The sequence below is a fragment of the Felis catus genome, chromosome D3 (genome assembly GCF_018350175.1).
Source record: "Felis catus isolate Fca126 chromosome D3, F.catus_Fca126_mat1.0, whole genome shotgun sequence".
NCBI lineage: Eukaryota > Metazoa > Chordata > Mammalia > Carnivora > Felidae > Felis > Felis catus.
Window position 1 is genome coordinate 18,319,162 of NC_058379.1, and position 17,209 is coordinate 18,336,370.

General features: G+C 44.2%; 1 protein-coding gene across 11 annotated transcripts in view; it reads left to right on the forward strand.

The window, feature by feature from the left end:
* MYO1H (myosin IH) overlaps window positions 1-17,209 on the forward strand; it is a 147,086-nt gene that overhangs the window by 44,597 nt on the left and 85,280 nt on the right. For 2 of the 11 annotated variants that reach the window (XM_045041918.1, XM_045041926.1), the window contains exon 1: window positions 3,323-3,600. The exons of the other annotated variants lie outside the window; for them this stretch is intronic. The gene's annotated coding sequence lies outside the window, so the exon portion shown is untranslated. Of the gene's footprint in view, window positions 1-3,322; window positions 3,601-17,209 lie in introns of those variants that run through there. 11 annotated transcript variants of the gene reach the window in all.

Consider the following 17,209-nt stretch of genomic DNA (forward strand, 5'->3'; position numbering starts at 1 on the left):
TCTTGCTGCTTTTGAGACTTCAGCAGACATGGGTGTCCTCCCACATGTTCATCAGGGTTGGGAAAGCGGTGGCTAACTTTGGGATTGGACTGATGGTTTTCAGTTAAGAGAGTATATTTGTCATGGTTTCAGTTATTACTGGGATCAATAAGCCATCCCAAACTTAATGGCATAAAACAGCCACCCTTTCTTGTGCAGACTGATTCTGTGGGTAATGAGTTCCAGCTCGCCTGAACCTGGTTTCTCGATGTCTGGGTCCTCAGTTGGGAAAACTGGAGGGTTGGGATGGGAGTGACTTGGTAGCTGGGCTCAATGTATCTGAAGACTCATTCACTCTCAAGTCTGGTCCCTGGCTGGGTGGACTGGAGAACAAGAACCTGCCAACCAGAAGGGCATGCCTGTACCCTCTCCATACAGCGAGCTTCTTCTCAACATGGCGGCCTCAGGGCAGCCAGACTGCTGATGACAGCTGTGTCTTTGACCTAGCCCCAGAAGCCATACGGTGTCCCTTCTGCCACGTTCTGTTGGTTAAAGTGAGCTACAAGCCCATCTAGATTCAAGAAGGAATTTAAGGCCATCTCTTATAGAGGCATGGAAAGATCTAGAAGAACAGGTGGAAGGGGGCGTATTGTAGTGACCATCTTTGGAAAGAAAATCCAATCTGCCAAACTTTTTAAAACTTCTTTTTTTCACTTCTAGATTAAGATATATTTTAAGTTTATTTTGAGAGCGTGCACACAAGCAGAGGGGGGATAGAGGGAGAGAGAGAATCCCCAGCAGGCTCCATGCTGTCAGTACAGACCCTGATGCGGGGCTCAAACAGGAGATCACGGCCTGAGCCCAAATCAAGAGTCAGTGGCTTAACTGAGCCACCCAGGCACCCCGAGATTAAGCTATTTTTGACAAAATACAACACGTTTTCAGTACCTCTCCTTGATAGTAAAGTCATCGTTTTATTGGAGGTTAAAATCTTGTTCAGGGACCCAGGAGTGAGGGATGATGGATTCACACTGAAGTCTTTCTACATGTATCACCCTGAGGGCCCCTTGGTTCTCCTCCTTGAAGGCTTTCGCGAGACCATTGCATCCTTGATAACTGTTCATTCTTGAGTAATGGGCCCCGTCCAGACAGGACCTCAGATGACACAGAAGTGCTATCCGCTTGCGGTGGCCTTTGTGAAGAGGGTAATCAGCGTCCTTGGGCACAATTTGCTTGACTGTCTCTACCTGTCCAGGTGCTCTCCTTTTCCACCAGCTGAACAGCTCCACCACTGGGCCAGTTGCCCAGGTCCCCCGCAGTTTGTAGAAGACCCTGCTTGCTGCGCCTCCCTCCTCCACCCCATTCCAGTCCCGCCACCTTGGTCTCACTCCTTCCATTCCCAGGCTAATGAGTCTAGTAGACGGTAGTGTTGATTTCCTTTCTTTGTTGTAACAAATGTGCCAGGTTATGTAAGATGCTGTCATTAGGGGGAACTGGGTGAAGGATATAGGGAAAGTCGGCGTTGTTTTTGCAACTTTCTGGAAGTCTATAAATACTCCAAATAAAGTGTGTGTGTGTGTGTGTGTGTGTGTGTGTGTGTAGGCACACATTAAACGCAAGACCTATGTGAAGTCAGCCACGTGTCTTTGTCAGTGTTTTTAAAAACAATCCTTTGAGTGATACAGTCATTATTAGAAAGTTTTAATATTTAATAGACACAATGTTTGGCTAACAGTGCATATCTGAATGTGGCAGATTATAAGTGGCTGATGGATGAACGTCTTGCGGGGTTATTCCTACTTCCTTATTTAATAACTGGGTTCGCGAGGGCTTCTTAAGCCTGAGTGACCCATGCTTTGTTGCCGGGCCTGGCCCAATGACCCCTACCAAGGCCCCTGTCCCAATTCGTCTATCAGAGAAAAATGAATCTATTTCAGGAGCTATCAGTCCTCATTATCTCTAATTGGGTCTGGCGGCTGGAGACAGGCCTCATTATTTTTAATTGGGGCCCATCATTCTAGAACAAAACACCACCCAGTTACATGCAGATTATGCGGGGCTATGTGTTTGCAAGTTCAAAGTGAAATTGCATTGTGGGATTTCCAGGAAATCACACTATTTTCTGTCCTTTTTTTCACCTAGCTTTAGGGTTGTAATCTTGGGTTGTTAAACCAAAAATAACAATGGAATTGGGACTGTCTCTGCTTATATCGGAGGGTTTTTGCTGTTGATGTTAGCACGTGGATAGTTGTAATATAAGTGTTTTTTTTCAAAATTAATATTATAATACTGGATATAATCTGGCAGATTGCTCATTTAAGTATCATTTAAATGCTGCTTCGGGCATGGCATTAGGCCATGGATAAAATTTGCCTTGTTTAGAGGGACTCATTTTTGCTCGTTTTAATTTCCTATAAAATAGGTAATCCTTCCCATAACGCAGGCTTTTGCGTTCCTTGGCTACCCTGCTAAATCATCAGTCAGTCATTTCCTGCTTTGCTGAAGGAGGAAATCCATTTTAGAAAATCCGGAAGTGTCCGTGTCCAGTGCTGATTGCTGGAGTCTTTGGCTGTTGCAGCTTCCATACTATTTCAACGATCCATGATGGCAAGTAATTTCTTTGTGGACAAGCTTTGAATGCCTTCCAAAGGCTCTTGAAGGGGCTTGTTGCCGCTTGGGGATAGGAGCTGTGAGGTCCGGCACGGGTCCTGTCCCCTGAGCGTGCCCGTGTGGGGCGGGGTCTCTGAAGTCCCTAGACGCCTTACCAAACACTCAGACACAAAATCTGGGCCCTCCTTAGAGCCGAGAGCTGTAAGCAAAGCAGACCGCCCTGGAAGGGGAATTGCAGGAGCAGCTTCTTGCTTTGCAGCCTCAGGGATACTTTTTCAAGACCTTTCAGAAAAGAGAAAAGGCCAGGGCAGGCCTAGCATGGAATGTGAAAGAATCAATATGGCAGGGGTCAGCTCCTCGTTCCCATGCCATGATTTCTCTCGTCCACACTCCGTTTTAGGATGTAGCTCTTGGCTTAGCTGGGGGTAGTTGCTTTTGTTTAATTTGCTATTAATGCGGGGCGCCTGGGTGGCTCAGGTCATGATCTCGCGGTCTGTGAGTTCAAGCTCCGCATCGGGCTCTGTGCTGATGGCTCAGAGCCTGGAGCTTGCTTCGATTCTGTGTGTGTGTGTGTGTGTGTGTCTCCCTCCCTCCCTCTCTGCCCCTTCCCCGCTCCCACTCTTTCTCTCTCTCTTGCAAAGATAAATAAACATTAAAAAAATTAAGAAAATAATAATTTTCTATTAATGCTTTCTTATTTTAGGAAATAAAATATGCTCTATTTCCTAGCATATACGTGGCTTACCCCGGTAGGGATTTTCTGCCACCCTCTCGTGTTTGAGATTCCTTCTGAAATCTCTCTTTGTCTCTAGTAGACAGTCCAATGAGGTGCTGTGTCTTCCGATGACAGATTTGCCATATGAAACAGAGACTTGTCACAGACCTTCCTGAGGTACTCCTGAGTGGCTGAAGGCTGAATTCCCACTTGTTAAAACACACGAAGAACATGTCTTCTGGCGCCCTTTGTTCTCGGGACACTCGGCGAATATTTACCAATAAGGAGGAAAGTAGGTCAGTAGTCACTAATGTCTACAAACAGGGGCACTGTTTTCCCTGCGTGTATGCAGCGCATGTTTGCAGTTCGAAAAATAAGTTTGATGTGCCTCCTGACCCCCTCTTGAAGAGGGAAATTTGCCCCCATTTGGAGTGTCAAAGCCTGTGTACGTGTGACCTCACAAACCGTGATACTAATCCTGGGAAGTGGATATTATCCATGTTTCTGCAAGTGAGAAAATATGGCTCAGAAAGGTTAAACGCTTAGCAAAGCCGGAACCAGAGGCATAGAAAACACCAGCGGAGGCTACCGCCTCTCACCACCTCTAGCTGTCCCTGCTTTTCAGCAGGATGTTTTCTTGATTTATAAACCTTTCCTCCTCTTCTTACATCTAGAATTCTTGTTAGTTCTGTGGTGAATTTTTCTTGCTGTTCGCTATTTTTTAATTTTAATTTTTTAATTAATTAATGTAATTAATTTAATTAATTCATTTATTTGAGAGAGCGCGTGCACAAGTGGGAGAGGGGCAGAGAGAGGGACACGGAGGAGTTGAAGCTGGCTCCTCCCTGACAGCAGCTAGCCCAACGCCGCTGGGCTCAAACTCACGAACCCGGAAATGACCACCTGAGCCCAAGTCAACGCTCAACCCACTGAGCCGCCTAGGCACCCCTGTTTTGTTGTTGTTGTTGTTGTTGTTTTTAAACAACAGCTTTATTGAGATAAGTTCACATACTTTTAAAATACATACTTTAATTTTTTTTTTTTTATTTTTTATTTTTTTATTTAAAAAAAATTTTTTTCAACGTTTTTTATTTATTTTTGGGACAGAGAGAGACAGAGCATGAACGGGGGAGGGGCAGAGAGAGAGGGAGACACAGAATCGGAAACAGGCTCCAGGCTCCGAGCCATCAGCCCAGAGCCTGACGCGGGGCTCGAACTCCCGGACCGCGAGATCGTGACCTGGCTGAAGTTGGACGCTTAACCGACTGCGCCACCCAGGCACCCCTAATTTTTTTTTTTTTTAAATGCCCTCCATGTGGCACTCAAAGTCCTGAGCCCTCCAAGATCAAGAATTTCATGCTCTACCAACGGAGCCAGCCAGGGGCCCCCAGATAGGTACTTTTAAAGCGTACGGTTCAGTGGGTTTTCATGTATATACAAAGTTGAGCAGCCATCACCACTATTCCAGAGTTGGGTTATATTTTTTATTTATTTTTTTGCCTCAGAAAGAAACCCTGTAGTCTGTAGCAATCGATCCTTTTCTATCTCTGCTCAGGCCCTGCTCAGTCCCTGGCAGTAGACTAATCTACTTTGTCTCTCTGGATTTGCCTATTCTGGACACTTCATATAGATGGTACCTTTTGTGTCTGGCTGATTTCACTTAGCATAAAGTTTCTAAGGCTTCTTCATGTTGCAGCATTTGTCAGTGCTGAACAATTCTTTATAGCTGAATAATAGTCCATTGCATGTACGTATCGTATTTGTTTATCCATTTATCCCGTGATGGATGTTTTATCTTCTTTTCATGCTTAGTCCACGATTCCTACGTGGTCTTTTGGAGGTTGGCCGGATTAGGAAACTTTGTAGCAAATGAAAATATTTCTTACAGCATATGTATAAATTCCTTTGCCTTTTTGACAATACTGTATAGAATTTCTCTTTTCAAAGCATAAGAAGAATCAACCACAAATGAAAAATAAGCCAAACAGCTACATAACCTCACCAGGATTCTGCAATACTTTTTTTCTGTCCCCATCTAATTTTTTTTTTTTTTGATAAGCTTTGAATTTCAGCAGGGCTGGGAGTAGGGTGAGGCAAGTGAAGCACTTGCCTCAGGGACAAAATTAAAGGGGTCACCATGGGGCACCTGGGTGGCTCAGTTGGTTAAGCGTCCGACTTCAGCTCAGGTCATGGTCTCCTTGTTCATGAGTTCGAGCCCTGCGTTGGGCTCCAGGCTGACAGCTTAGGGCCTGGAGCCTGCTTCAGATTCTGTGTCTCCCTCTCTCTCTGCTTTTCTCCTGTTGATGATCTGTCTCTCAAAAATGAATAAGCATTAAAAAAAAAAGGGGGGGTGGTCACCAAAAATTCTAGATAATATTTTAATGTATTATTTTTTTTAATCAAAATTCAAAAATCTCTGAATAAAAAACACCAAAAATTCAAATGTAGTATATCTGGGTACCATATAGAATGACTAAGTTTATTATTGGGAATAGACTACTTATGAGTAGTGATCATATCTTAAACAATTTGGAGTCTAGAATGCAGTATCTTGATACTTCTGTGCTGGTGCTGCCCCGGTTCTGGGAAGGCCAGGATGTAAGCACGAATATTTGAAAAAAAAAGTAAGTCTCAGATACAGTTTTGCATGTTGGGATTGGGGAGAAAGGAGAAAGGGGGACTCTTCTGGTTGTGTCAAAGAAAAAGGACGGGAAAGAGCGTTGCAGTAGTTAAAACAGGTAAGAGTTTATTTCTTTGGGAACACAACCAATATAATTAGCCTTGTAATCATCAGAGACCTATCAAAACCAAACCTGGGACCAAAAGAAAGAATGGTGTTGTAAGTATATTACAAAACCGATCTGTTAAAACCGATCTGCAAGAATGAGAAAAGTGTGGGGCACCGGGGTGGCTCAGTTGGTTCAGACTCTGGCTCTCGATTTGAGCTCGTGATCTCACAGTTCATGGGAATAAGCCCTGCATTGGGCTCTGCACTGACAGCTGGGAGCCTGTTTGGGATTCTCTCTCTCCCTCTCTCTCTCTCCACGCCTCCCCCACTCATGCTCACATGCTCGCTCTCTTTTAAAATAAATATTAAAAAAAAAAAGAATAAAAAGTGCAAGAATTAGAATAGCACAAAGAAACACCCCACACCCTTTGCCCAGATTCACCTATTTTTTTTTTTTAACATTTTTTTCATTTTTGAGAGAGAGCGCACGAGCGAGGGAGGAGCAGACAGAGAAAGGGAGACACGGAGTCTGAAGCAGACTCCAGGCCCCAAGCTGTCAGCCTGGAGCCCAACGCAGGGCTCAAACTCACGAACAAGGAGACCGGGACCTGAGCCGAAGTCGGACGCTTAACCAACGGAGCCATCCAAGCACTTTGGGCTTCACCTATTTTTAAATTGCTTATCCTATTTGCTTTATCATTTGTGCTCCCTTTACCCCTGAATCACTCTCTTTCTGGCATTTTCCCTGTCCCGTGCAGGATCCAGTCTAGGGTCAGGTAGTGCATTCAGTTGTCAGCTCTCTAGCTTCTTTATTTGTCCCCCTTTTTTCCTGCTTCCCCCCACTCTGGCCTCTTGTAACTGGAGCTGCTTCTATCTTTAAAATGTTGATATTTTAGAAGAATATAGTCCCTCTCACTCTGTTTTATTATAGGACCTTCCTTGTATTGTGTTGTTCCTTCGCGATCCAATTCTGGCCACGCATTCTTGGCCACGTACCGCAGAGCTGATGTTCCTTCCCTCTTAGGGAATCCCACCTGGAGGCTCACAGTGTCCATTTGCTCCTCACTCGTGATGCTAACTTATGACACCCAGTGGAGGTGTTGTCTGATTTCTCCACTGGAGAAATACCGTCTTCCTCCTGTTAATATGCCATCTGTGGGAGGATACCTGGGAGGATACCTTTCACCTCATGGAAATTGTCCCTTGAATTCAGTATTCCTTGAGGATTCTAGCTTGATCCAGTCTTTTCTAAGGTGGTTGTAACATGCTAATTGAACCTTTATTAAATTTCCCAAAGGCAGTGGAACAGGAAAGTGGGGTGGGAGGGGGGTGGGAATTGGAAGTTTTTGTTTTGATTCTATCAGGACCTGCTAAGTGACAGCCACGACCCTTTGCCTGGATCCAGTGCAGTGGCTAAGAATACTGGCTTCCAGGTCTGCCTGCTAACGCCGCTTACCAGCTGTGTGACCTTGGGCAAGTTCCTTGGTTTCTCGGATCTAGAGCTTGCCCCCCCCTGCAAAAAGAAGTTAGTATTTGACTCAGAGGACTCTAATGAAGTGTGATCGTTGCTTTGATGTCTCAACTTGCCTAGGCTGAGCAGTGCCCCCAACAGCTGGTAAAACAGTAATTTCTGGGTGCGTCTGTATGGGTGGTTCCAGGAGAGATTAGCATTTGCGTTGGTAGACTGAGTACAGTGGGCCTCATGTGATTCATTGAGGGCCTGAGGAGAACAAGGAGGCAGAGGGAGGGTGCATTTGCTCTTTGTCATTGAGCTGGAACATCTGTCTTCTCCTGCCTCAGCTATTGGTGTTCTGGTCCTTGGGCCTTCGGACTCACGTTAGGACATAGACCATCAGCCCCCTGGTTCTCAGGCCTTGGACTGAATTACACCACCAGCTTTCCTGGGTCTCTAGATCACAGATGGAAGGGCATGGGACTTCTTGGCCCCCAAAATAGCATGAGCCCATTTCCATAATCTCTTACATATATGTATATATATATATATCCTTCTGGTTCTGTTTCTCTTGAGAATGGTGACTAATAAATACATAAGGGTAGAACTACCCTACGACCCAGCAACTTCTCTCTTTGGTATTTATCCAAAGGACACAAAAATGCTGAATTGAAGGGACACACGCACCCCGATGTTTATAGCAGCACTATTGACAATAACCAAAGTATGGAAAGAGCCCAAATGTCCATTGACAGATGAATGGGTAAAGAAGATGTGGTGGGGCGCCTGGGTGGCTCAGTCGGTTGCGTGACCGACTTCGGCTCAGGTCACAATCTCACAGTTTGTGAGTTCGAGCCCCGCGCCGGGCTCTGTGCTGACAGCTCAGAGCCTGGAGCCTGCTTCAGATTCTGTGTCTCCCTCTCTCTCTGACCCTCCCCTGCTCATGCTCTGTCTCTCGCTTTCTCAAAAATAAATAAAACATTTAAAAAAAATTTTAAAAAAGATGATCGGGTGTGTGTGTGTATATATATATATATATACACACATACATATGTGTATATATATATATACACACATACATATGTGTATATATATATATACATACATATGTGTATGTATATATATATATACACACACACACGTACACGATGGAATATTGGCAATCAAAAAGAATGAAATCTTGTAACAACGTGGATGAAACAGGAGTGTATTATGCTAAGCAAAATACGGCAGTCAGAGAAAGACAAATATTGTATGACTTCACTTGTATGTGAATTTAAGACACAAAATAGATGAACGTAAGAGAAGGGAAGCAAAAATAATATAAACAGAGAGGGAGACAAACCATAAGAGACTCTGAAATACAGAGAGCAAACTGAGGGTTGTTGGCAGGGTGTTGGGTGGGAGGGAAGGGCTAAATGAGTGGGCATTAGGGAGGACACTTGTTGGGGTGAGCACTGGGTGTTATACATAAGCGACGAATCACTAAATTCTATTCCTGAAACCATTATTACACTTCATGTTAACTAACTTGGATTTAAATTAAAAAAAAAAAACATAAGGGTTAAGTGCAGAAAATGTATACACGTTGTTTGGCACATAGTGAGCACTTAGTAAGATGATAACTATTGTTGGCATACGTCCCAAATAGAAAAATCCTGGGGAATCTGATTCTTTGATGACCCAAACATAATTCCAGGCAATTATAGATGTATCAAATGAAACTAAATGTTGTCTTCTTTCTGTCTTAGGATATGCTATCTTAAATCTGAATAACAGTAATGTTGGAAGGAGGAGGGCTTAACTGCCTCTGTGTCAAAATGCTTACAAATTCACAGTTTGAAACTGTGACGTTTGAAGTACCTGCAGTGTATGTTAACTAACTGGAATTTAAATAAAAACTTAAATTTTTTTTTTTAACATTTATTTATTTTTGGGACAGAGAGAGACAGAGCATGAACGGGGGAGGGGCAGAGAGAGAGGGAGACACAGAATCGGAAACAGGCTCCAGGCTCCGAGCCATCAGCCCAGAGCCTGACGCCGGGCTCGAACTCACGGACCGCGAGATCGTGACCTGGCTGAAGTCGGACGCTTAACCGACTGCGCCACCCAGGTGCCCCAAAACTTAAATTTTTTAAAAATGACATACCTGCAGTGTAGACGCAGGCTGTGATGAGTCACGTAGCCCATGCCCCTGGAACCAGGAGTCTGAATAAGATCTTTGTTGTTTTTATCACTTGGCATTTTTCTGGTGACACACTTAAGCAAGAAAAGTAACCGCACAGGATGATCGCACCCGTACACTTTCAGTGAACATAAATCTAATGGAATAAATCAGAAATGTAGAGTTGACCCATTTTAGGGATTTACGGTGGTTTGATGTATCCGACCGGATGAATGGCTTTTAGTTGTTCTTCAAATCTATATCAATCCATGTATCTAAAATAGCGTAAAGAAAAACTCCGTCCATAGGATCCCCGTATGTTGCTAAAGGACCCAGACCGTGGTTAATGAGGGTAAACTTTGTAAACAGTAAGTAGTTACCTTTAAGCTGTTCTTGGGTTCCCTATGCAATCTTCAATGGCTACGTGGCATCTGAGGTTTAGGAAGCACAGTTGTGACTGGACATGACATTGACAGCTGTGAGGTGGCTTGATCACATTGGACATTAATGTTTGTTTCTTCTTCTAACATATTCTGCTTCAAGTCCTTCCCTTCCTTTTCCCTCTTTCTTCCCTTCATCTATCTCCTCCTTTCTTCCTACCCTCCTCCTTCCTTCAAACATATTTAAATTGTAAGTAGCCAGGGGGTGTTAAGGGCTCTTTGCAGATGGAGAGGCCCAGAAAACCATTTCGTCTGAGCTTAGAGTGGCCAAGAACCAGATGGTTAGGCTTTGGACGTCCTTTCGAAATGAGGATGGTTTGTAGACTCACACAGAAAAGTCAACAGGACTGAAAAAAGACAAAGGTTCACTTTACGATAGTTTCGCCTGCCGGGTACCGAGACGTGTAGATGGTAAATCGTGAAATCATCGGGGAAATAGCACACTTAAATTGCTTTGTGTTTGGTTTGTGCATTTAAAGTTATAATGTATTAAATATCAGTAAGTAAACATTCTATTGCACTTAGTTTGTGTCCACACTTAGTGGTTATAAAATTCTAGGCTCTCGGATGAACAATCTTCTTCCGTATTTAGTCTCCCATTCAAATTTTTCCATCATGTGTCCCAGACCTTTTGAACCTCATCTCTTGTTTTTTCTAACATGGCGGTCCAGTTGAACTGAGCCATTTTCTTTACTGCGTTAGTCACCAATCTTCTTTTTGCCTTGAGTTTTGCTGTTTCCTTGGCCTTTTATACCTCCTCCTACCTTCCCACCAATATAAGGCCATTCCTCCTTCACAGACCAGATTCAAATTTTACCTTTTCCACATTGTCTCCATGTAGCCTGCTATGCTCTGACCATTTTTCTGGCCACTCCGTGAGTTCTCTCAGTACATGTCCTATAAATCAGCCACGCATCATCTTTCTCTTATTTAATCCTCTCCTTAAAGCATCCTGTATTTGTGAGTTGTCTCTTTCTGGAGAATACATTCTAGAAGAGAAGGGACATACACACAGAGATTGAATAAATGCCAAGGAAAAGAATGAACAAACAACCGAAGAATTGTGGTCCCAGTCCAGTTCAGTCATTATTTACTTGGGTGATGAACTACAGCTTTCCCCAGCTCCATTAATATCTCATTTCCTGGGATTTGGTAATAGGAGACGACATTCTGAGATCTGTGAATCTAGAATAGGCAGCACTTGCTAACCATATAAACGAGGGCACTCTCGAAGCTGCTGAAATGGAGACCTCCAAAGGGCAGAGCCTTAAAGACAATAGGAGCTGTTTTGCTCAACAGTCCAGAGGTGGGTGAGTAGCCCAGTGTGGACAGGTGTTTCTGTTCCACAGGCCATCTAGAATGGCTCTACCGTTTCCTGGGGGCTGTTCTTGTTTGCGTGGTCAAAGCTTACCACCAGGTCTATAATCCAACTCACGGGAAGAGGACAGACGGAAGGGGAAGCCACACAATGGCCGAACATGTGCACCTTGCACCTGCTCACCTTCCATGATGAGTCACATGGCTACTTCCAACTGCAAGGGAGGTTGGGAAATGTAGTTTCTCGCTGAGCAGCCATGCGCCTAGCTAACAGTTGGGGAAGGGTTCTCTAGTCCTAAAAAGAGAAAAGGGGCAGTCGGCCACGTCGAGTCCCTGCTCTCTGCAACGTTAAGAGAAAAAGAGATGTGTTTTCTCCATTCGAAAGACCTTACAAAGGGCCGCAGCAGCTGGATTACAGCTGAACTGTCTAGCCAACCACTTGTTCCTAAGTATCCTGCAATCTACCTAAACCTGGACGTTTGCCGATTTTTCTGCCTTTTTGTTGTTGTTGGAGTGCTGGAAAGGATTTCTTACCTCATCCTTCAAAGACCATCTCAAATACCACCTCCTGCTCAGAGGCTCCAAATGGATCTTGTGTAGAGATAGCCCTTTGTTCATGTCTTTTTCTTGGCCTGATATATCGGTTACTGGCATTCCTGCATCATCTGATTGTGTCTACATCTTATGCTTCTCAGGGGGTATTTCTGCTTCTTGGACCCTCCTGCACAGCAGGTACTTACGAGTGGGAGTGGCTGACAGCATCCCAACTCGCGTTTAGTGGTGCTTATGATGAGCTATCTTGGGTTCCATGGGCTCCTTACCTCATGCAATCCAAAGACAATCCTGTGAGGTAGGGGATACTGTTCCCCCCACCCCTCATTTCATGGTTGCAAAAACTGAGGCTTAACCAGATGAAGACACTTTCCCAAAGTCCCTCCGTCAGCAAGCAGTGGAGACAGACCTCACTCCGAACTGACTGGGCTGCAAAACTTTTGGGCCTCTTTTTTTGTTAATATATATATTTTTAACGTGTGTTTATATTAGAGAACGTGAGCAGTGGAGGGGCCGAGAGAGAGAGGGAGACACAGAATCCAAAGTGGGCTCCAGGCTCTGAGCTGTCCGCACAGAGCCCGATGCAGGACTCGAACTCATGAACTGCAAAATTATGACCCCAGCCGAAGCCAGAGGTTTAACCTACTGAGCCACCCAGGTGCCCCTCCGGCCTTTTATCCTAAAGTCTTTCCTGATCTCTTGAAATGAGTCGGATAACACTGTGAGCATGTGTGTGCATGCGTGTATGTGTGTGTATTGGGGGTGGGGGACAACAGTGTTCCTGCCATAGCGCTTCTGTTTATAGGAGGCCTTCAAAATCTTACCTATTTTTCCATAAAAGAGTGTTCAAAACACCTTAAGGCTTCATATGTAAATTTTTAAGTGGGGGGAAGAAGGGCTTACCATTAATAAGTTAACATTCTCACCTGGAGCCGTTGTCCCTTCAAACACTAGAACGTTTAGTGTAGCAAAGGCCTTGACGAACATTGAGGAGGAGAAGGAAAACATCGAGGAAGAGACTTTGAATGAAATCTAACTGTATTCAAAGAGAAAACAAAAAATCCTGCATGGCAACGGGCAAGGAACAAATGGAGATAGTTAATTGCAACACAGGTTAGAGGGTCAATTTCCGTAAGTCATAAAGCGTTCTTGGAAGTCATGTGGATCTCGGGCATGTGAAGAGCAGCTTAACTTCCCTTACAATTAAAGCAGTCCTCCTGTTTATCCCTCGGAGAGGTGACCAGCAAAGCTTCTGGTAACACAGAGTGATAGCCAGCAAGCCAAGCTGTGGTGGAAAGAACATGCGTGTTCGGGCCCTGCTGGAAATGTAAATTCGTGCAGTGTGGAGCAAAACACCAATAGCACAGAAACCTTGACTTAGCAGGTTCAGTTAGGAAGTCCGTATCCTACAGTTTGCCATCTGTTTGTGCCTCACGGTCAGATGTACGGCATTATCTATAGTAGCCAAAAACTTAGAACAGCCTAAATACTCACCTCTGGGGGCTGGTTCAATATTCTAGAGTGATTTAACACAACAGGAACCCTCACGGCCGACAAAAAAGAACCTTAGATAGGGCGCCTGGGTGGCTCAGTCGGTTAAGCGTCTGACTTTGGCTCAGGTCATGATCCCCCAGTTCGGGGGTTCGAGCCTTGCGTCGGGCTCTGTGCTGACAGCTCGGAGTCTGGAGCCTGCTTCGGATTCTGTGTCTCCTTCTCTCTCTGCCCCTCCCCTGCTCGCACTCTGTCTATCTCAAAAATAAACATTAAAAGAAAAAAAAACACTAGACAATATAACTGCACACTTGGAGTACGTGGCACCTGCAGAGGTCACCTTTAACGTCTCCCTTTCCTACACCACAGAATTATTTTCCGTAATCGTGAAATGAAGCAAATGACAACTGTCAGAAAATAAATGCAGTGCAATGTGTTTTATTGAACTTTGTATGTATAAAATCATGCCAGTAAAACGTTTCAAAATTAAAATATTTTAGCACAAAATAGGGAAAGGAGTAGTGGGCTGGTCCTTTATAATTACATGAATATATCTTTTGACCAAAGTGGGGAACGTTCTACCAGCACATTTGTCACAGTAACGAATAATAACTTGATAGGTTTTTAAGCCTCGACTTCTGCATAATTTGTCAGCGATTCCAATGGTGATCTTTTTTTTTTTTTTTGCATATGTATGTTGAATAGATGTGAAGCAATAGATATGCAAGTAGGAAAAGTCTTCTTTTTCTTTTTTGAGTAATCTCTACATGCAACACTCGAACTCACAACTCAAGATCCACAGTCACATGCTCTCCAGACTGAGGCAGCCAGGCACCCCCAAGCAGGAGAAGTCTTAAATAAGCAGGATAAATTTGGTAGAGACTCACAAAAATTCCTTTTCACAACACATTCCAGAAATGGCGGTATCCGTGTCTTTCTATCTTTAGATCAATTCTCGGAGCTTTCAAATGTCTCCATAGCCGAAAATTTCCACTAAAACAACTTCGCTAGAGAGTTTGTTACATTTAGTAAAAAGTTCTCAAGTGTTTCTTTGACAAAAATCAGTTCATGGCTGATTGTTTCCATTTGGTTGGTCTTTGTTTATTTCCAACCAAAGGCTATTGTTCAGAGCTTGCTGTATGTAACAAGGGAGTCGGCCACCATGGCCCCTGTTGAGGCAGAGAATCTGAGGCAGGCACAGAAGTGGGAAAGCTTTATGGGGCGGGCAGGGAGAAAGGAAGCTTCTGGTAAGCTCAGAGCGGGAGGCAGTCGGCACGGGAATCTGGAGGCGGGCTAACTGGAAGGGCATTCTGTGTGATCAGTTAGGGAGCTTATCTGGCTTTCTCTGGTTGGTCCTCAGTTGGAAATGGGAACAAAAATGAGAGAAGCTTGGCCGTTGTGAATGTAGTCCTGGCAGTTTTGTGCTGTTGGTTTTGGGGTCGTTGCTTGGCTTTCCTGGATTGTTACTAGAGATCGATAGCAGTTTGGTTCCTGGCAGGTCTGACCCAGCAGGCTGGCTTCCTGGGCTGCTGGTTATAGGTAATGGGTCAGTTTTCTGGGCAGCTTGCTGCACGGTTGTAGTTCAGGGCTTTGTTTTTATATACGAGCTGGTCATTGTTTGTATAGTCAGTCTCTCATGATACCTTATTGCATCCTTTGCTTTATTTATTTTTTTAATATAATTTATTGTCAAGTTAGCTAACATACAGTATATACAGTGTGCTCTTGGCTTCGGGGGTAGATTCCCATGATTCGTTGCTTACATACAATGCCCAGCGCTCATCCCAACAAGTGCCCTCTTCAATGCCCGTCACCCATTTTCCCCTTCCCCTGCGTCCCCCCATCAACCCTTAGTTTGTTCTCTGTATTTAAGAGTCTTTTATGGTTTGCCTCCCTTTCTGTTTCAGACTATATTTTCCCCCTTCCCTTTCCCCACGGTCTTCTGATGAGTTTCTCAAATTCCATGTATGAGTGAAAACATGTGACTGGCTTATTTCACGTAGCCTAATACCCTCCAGTTCCATCCACATCATTGCAAATGGCAGGATTTTATTCTATCTCATTGCCGATTAGTATTCCATTGTGTATATATACCACATCTTCTTCATCCATTCATCAGTTGATGGACATTTAGGCTCTTTGTTGAATTTGGCTAATTCAACAAATTTGGCTCTTGTTGAAAGAGCTGCTATAAACATTGGGGTACATGTGCCCCTGTGCCTCAGCATTCCTGTATCCTTCGGAGTAGGGCTAGGAGTAGCCCTTCCTAGTAGGGCTATTGCTGGGTCATAGGGTAGATCTATTTTTGCTTTTTTGAGGAACCTCTGCACTGTTTTCCTGAGTGGCTGCACCAGTTTGCATTCCCACCGACAGTGCGAGAGGGTTCCCATTTCTCCACATCCTTGCCCACATCTGTTGTCGCCTGAGTTGTTAATCTTAGCCGCTGTGATTGGTGTGAGGTGGTATCTCAGTGTGGTTTTGATTTGTCTTTTCCTGATGAGGAGGGATGTTGAGCATTTTTTCATGTGTTTATTAGCCATCTAGATGTCTTCTTTGGAGAAGTGTCTGTTCATGTCTTCTGCCCATTTCTCCTGCTATTCTTTAAAACCTGTTCTTTTTTTTCCCCCTATATGTGTATCCACTTCCTTACATTTTGCGGTTGCAAATCTAAGGAATTTCTCCACTGCTAAGCCACAGATCATGGCTTTCACACAATTTTCTCTGGGAGGGATCTTCAAGGGACAGTTCTAAAGGCTGACTCTGGCTCTTTACAATTTTTTTTTTTTTTTTAATGAATGATGAACTTCATTTAAAACTTCCTATGAGAAAAAGAACTCTGAAAAGAAAAAAAAAATGCATATGGCTATCCTTACTTCTAATCTATTGTTTAAGCCCAGAAACAGGTACAAAATATGACAGAGGCTGGACGCATAGACCTGTACCCAACGTGAGCACAATTCTAATTCAACATGATCTCACTCTGAATAGGAACACATGTGGCGGAGTCTGTGTGTTAGAGGAAGACCACGTAACTAGGAAATCCCCAAGTTCTACATAGAATTCAGTGCTGTTTAAAGGATAATCCATGGGGCGCCTGGGTGCCTCAGTCGGTTGGGCGTCTGGCTTCAGCTCAGGTCCCAATCTCATGGTTCATGAGCTCAAGCCCCACATCAGGCTCTGTGCTGACAGCTCGGAGCCTGGAGCCTGCTTCGGATTCTGTGTCTCCCTCTCTCTCTGTTCTTCCCCCACTCACACTCTGCCTCTGTCTCTCCAAAATGAATAAACGTTAAAAAAAAATAAAGGATAATCCACAAACTGTGCTAATTTGAAGCTTACAAATACATTATTGAAACTCAACAGAAATAGTTGAGCTATAATCTAAGACTTAGATGAACAAAAGATTCTTGTGGGATGGAGTATTTTATCCCTGACATTGTCTAGAATTACTGGTGCCTGGTGATGACGTAAAGCAGACTTTTTGTTGATTTTTTATTTTTTTTTAACGTTTATTTATTTTTGAGACAGAGACAGAACATGAATTGCGGAGGGGCAGAGAGAGAGGGAGACACAGAATCCGAAACAGGCTCCAGGCTCTGAGCCATCAGCCCAGAGCCTGACGCGGGGCTCGAACTCACGGACCGCGAGATCATGACCTGAGCCAAAGTCGGATGCTTAACCAACTGAGCCACCCAGGTGCCCCTAGTTGGTCTTCTTATGATTTGTAAATTCTCTACAGACACCTGGGTGCTCCTGCCATTCC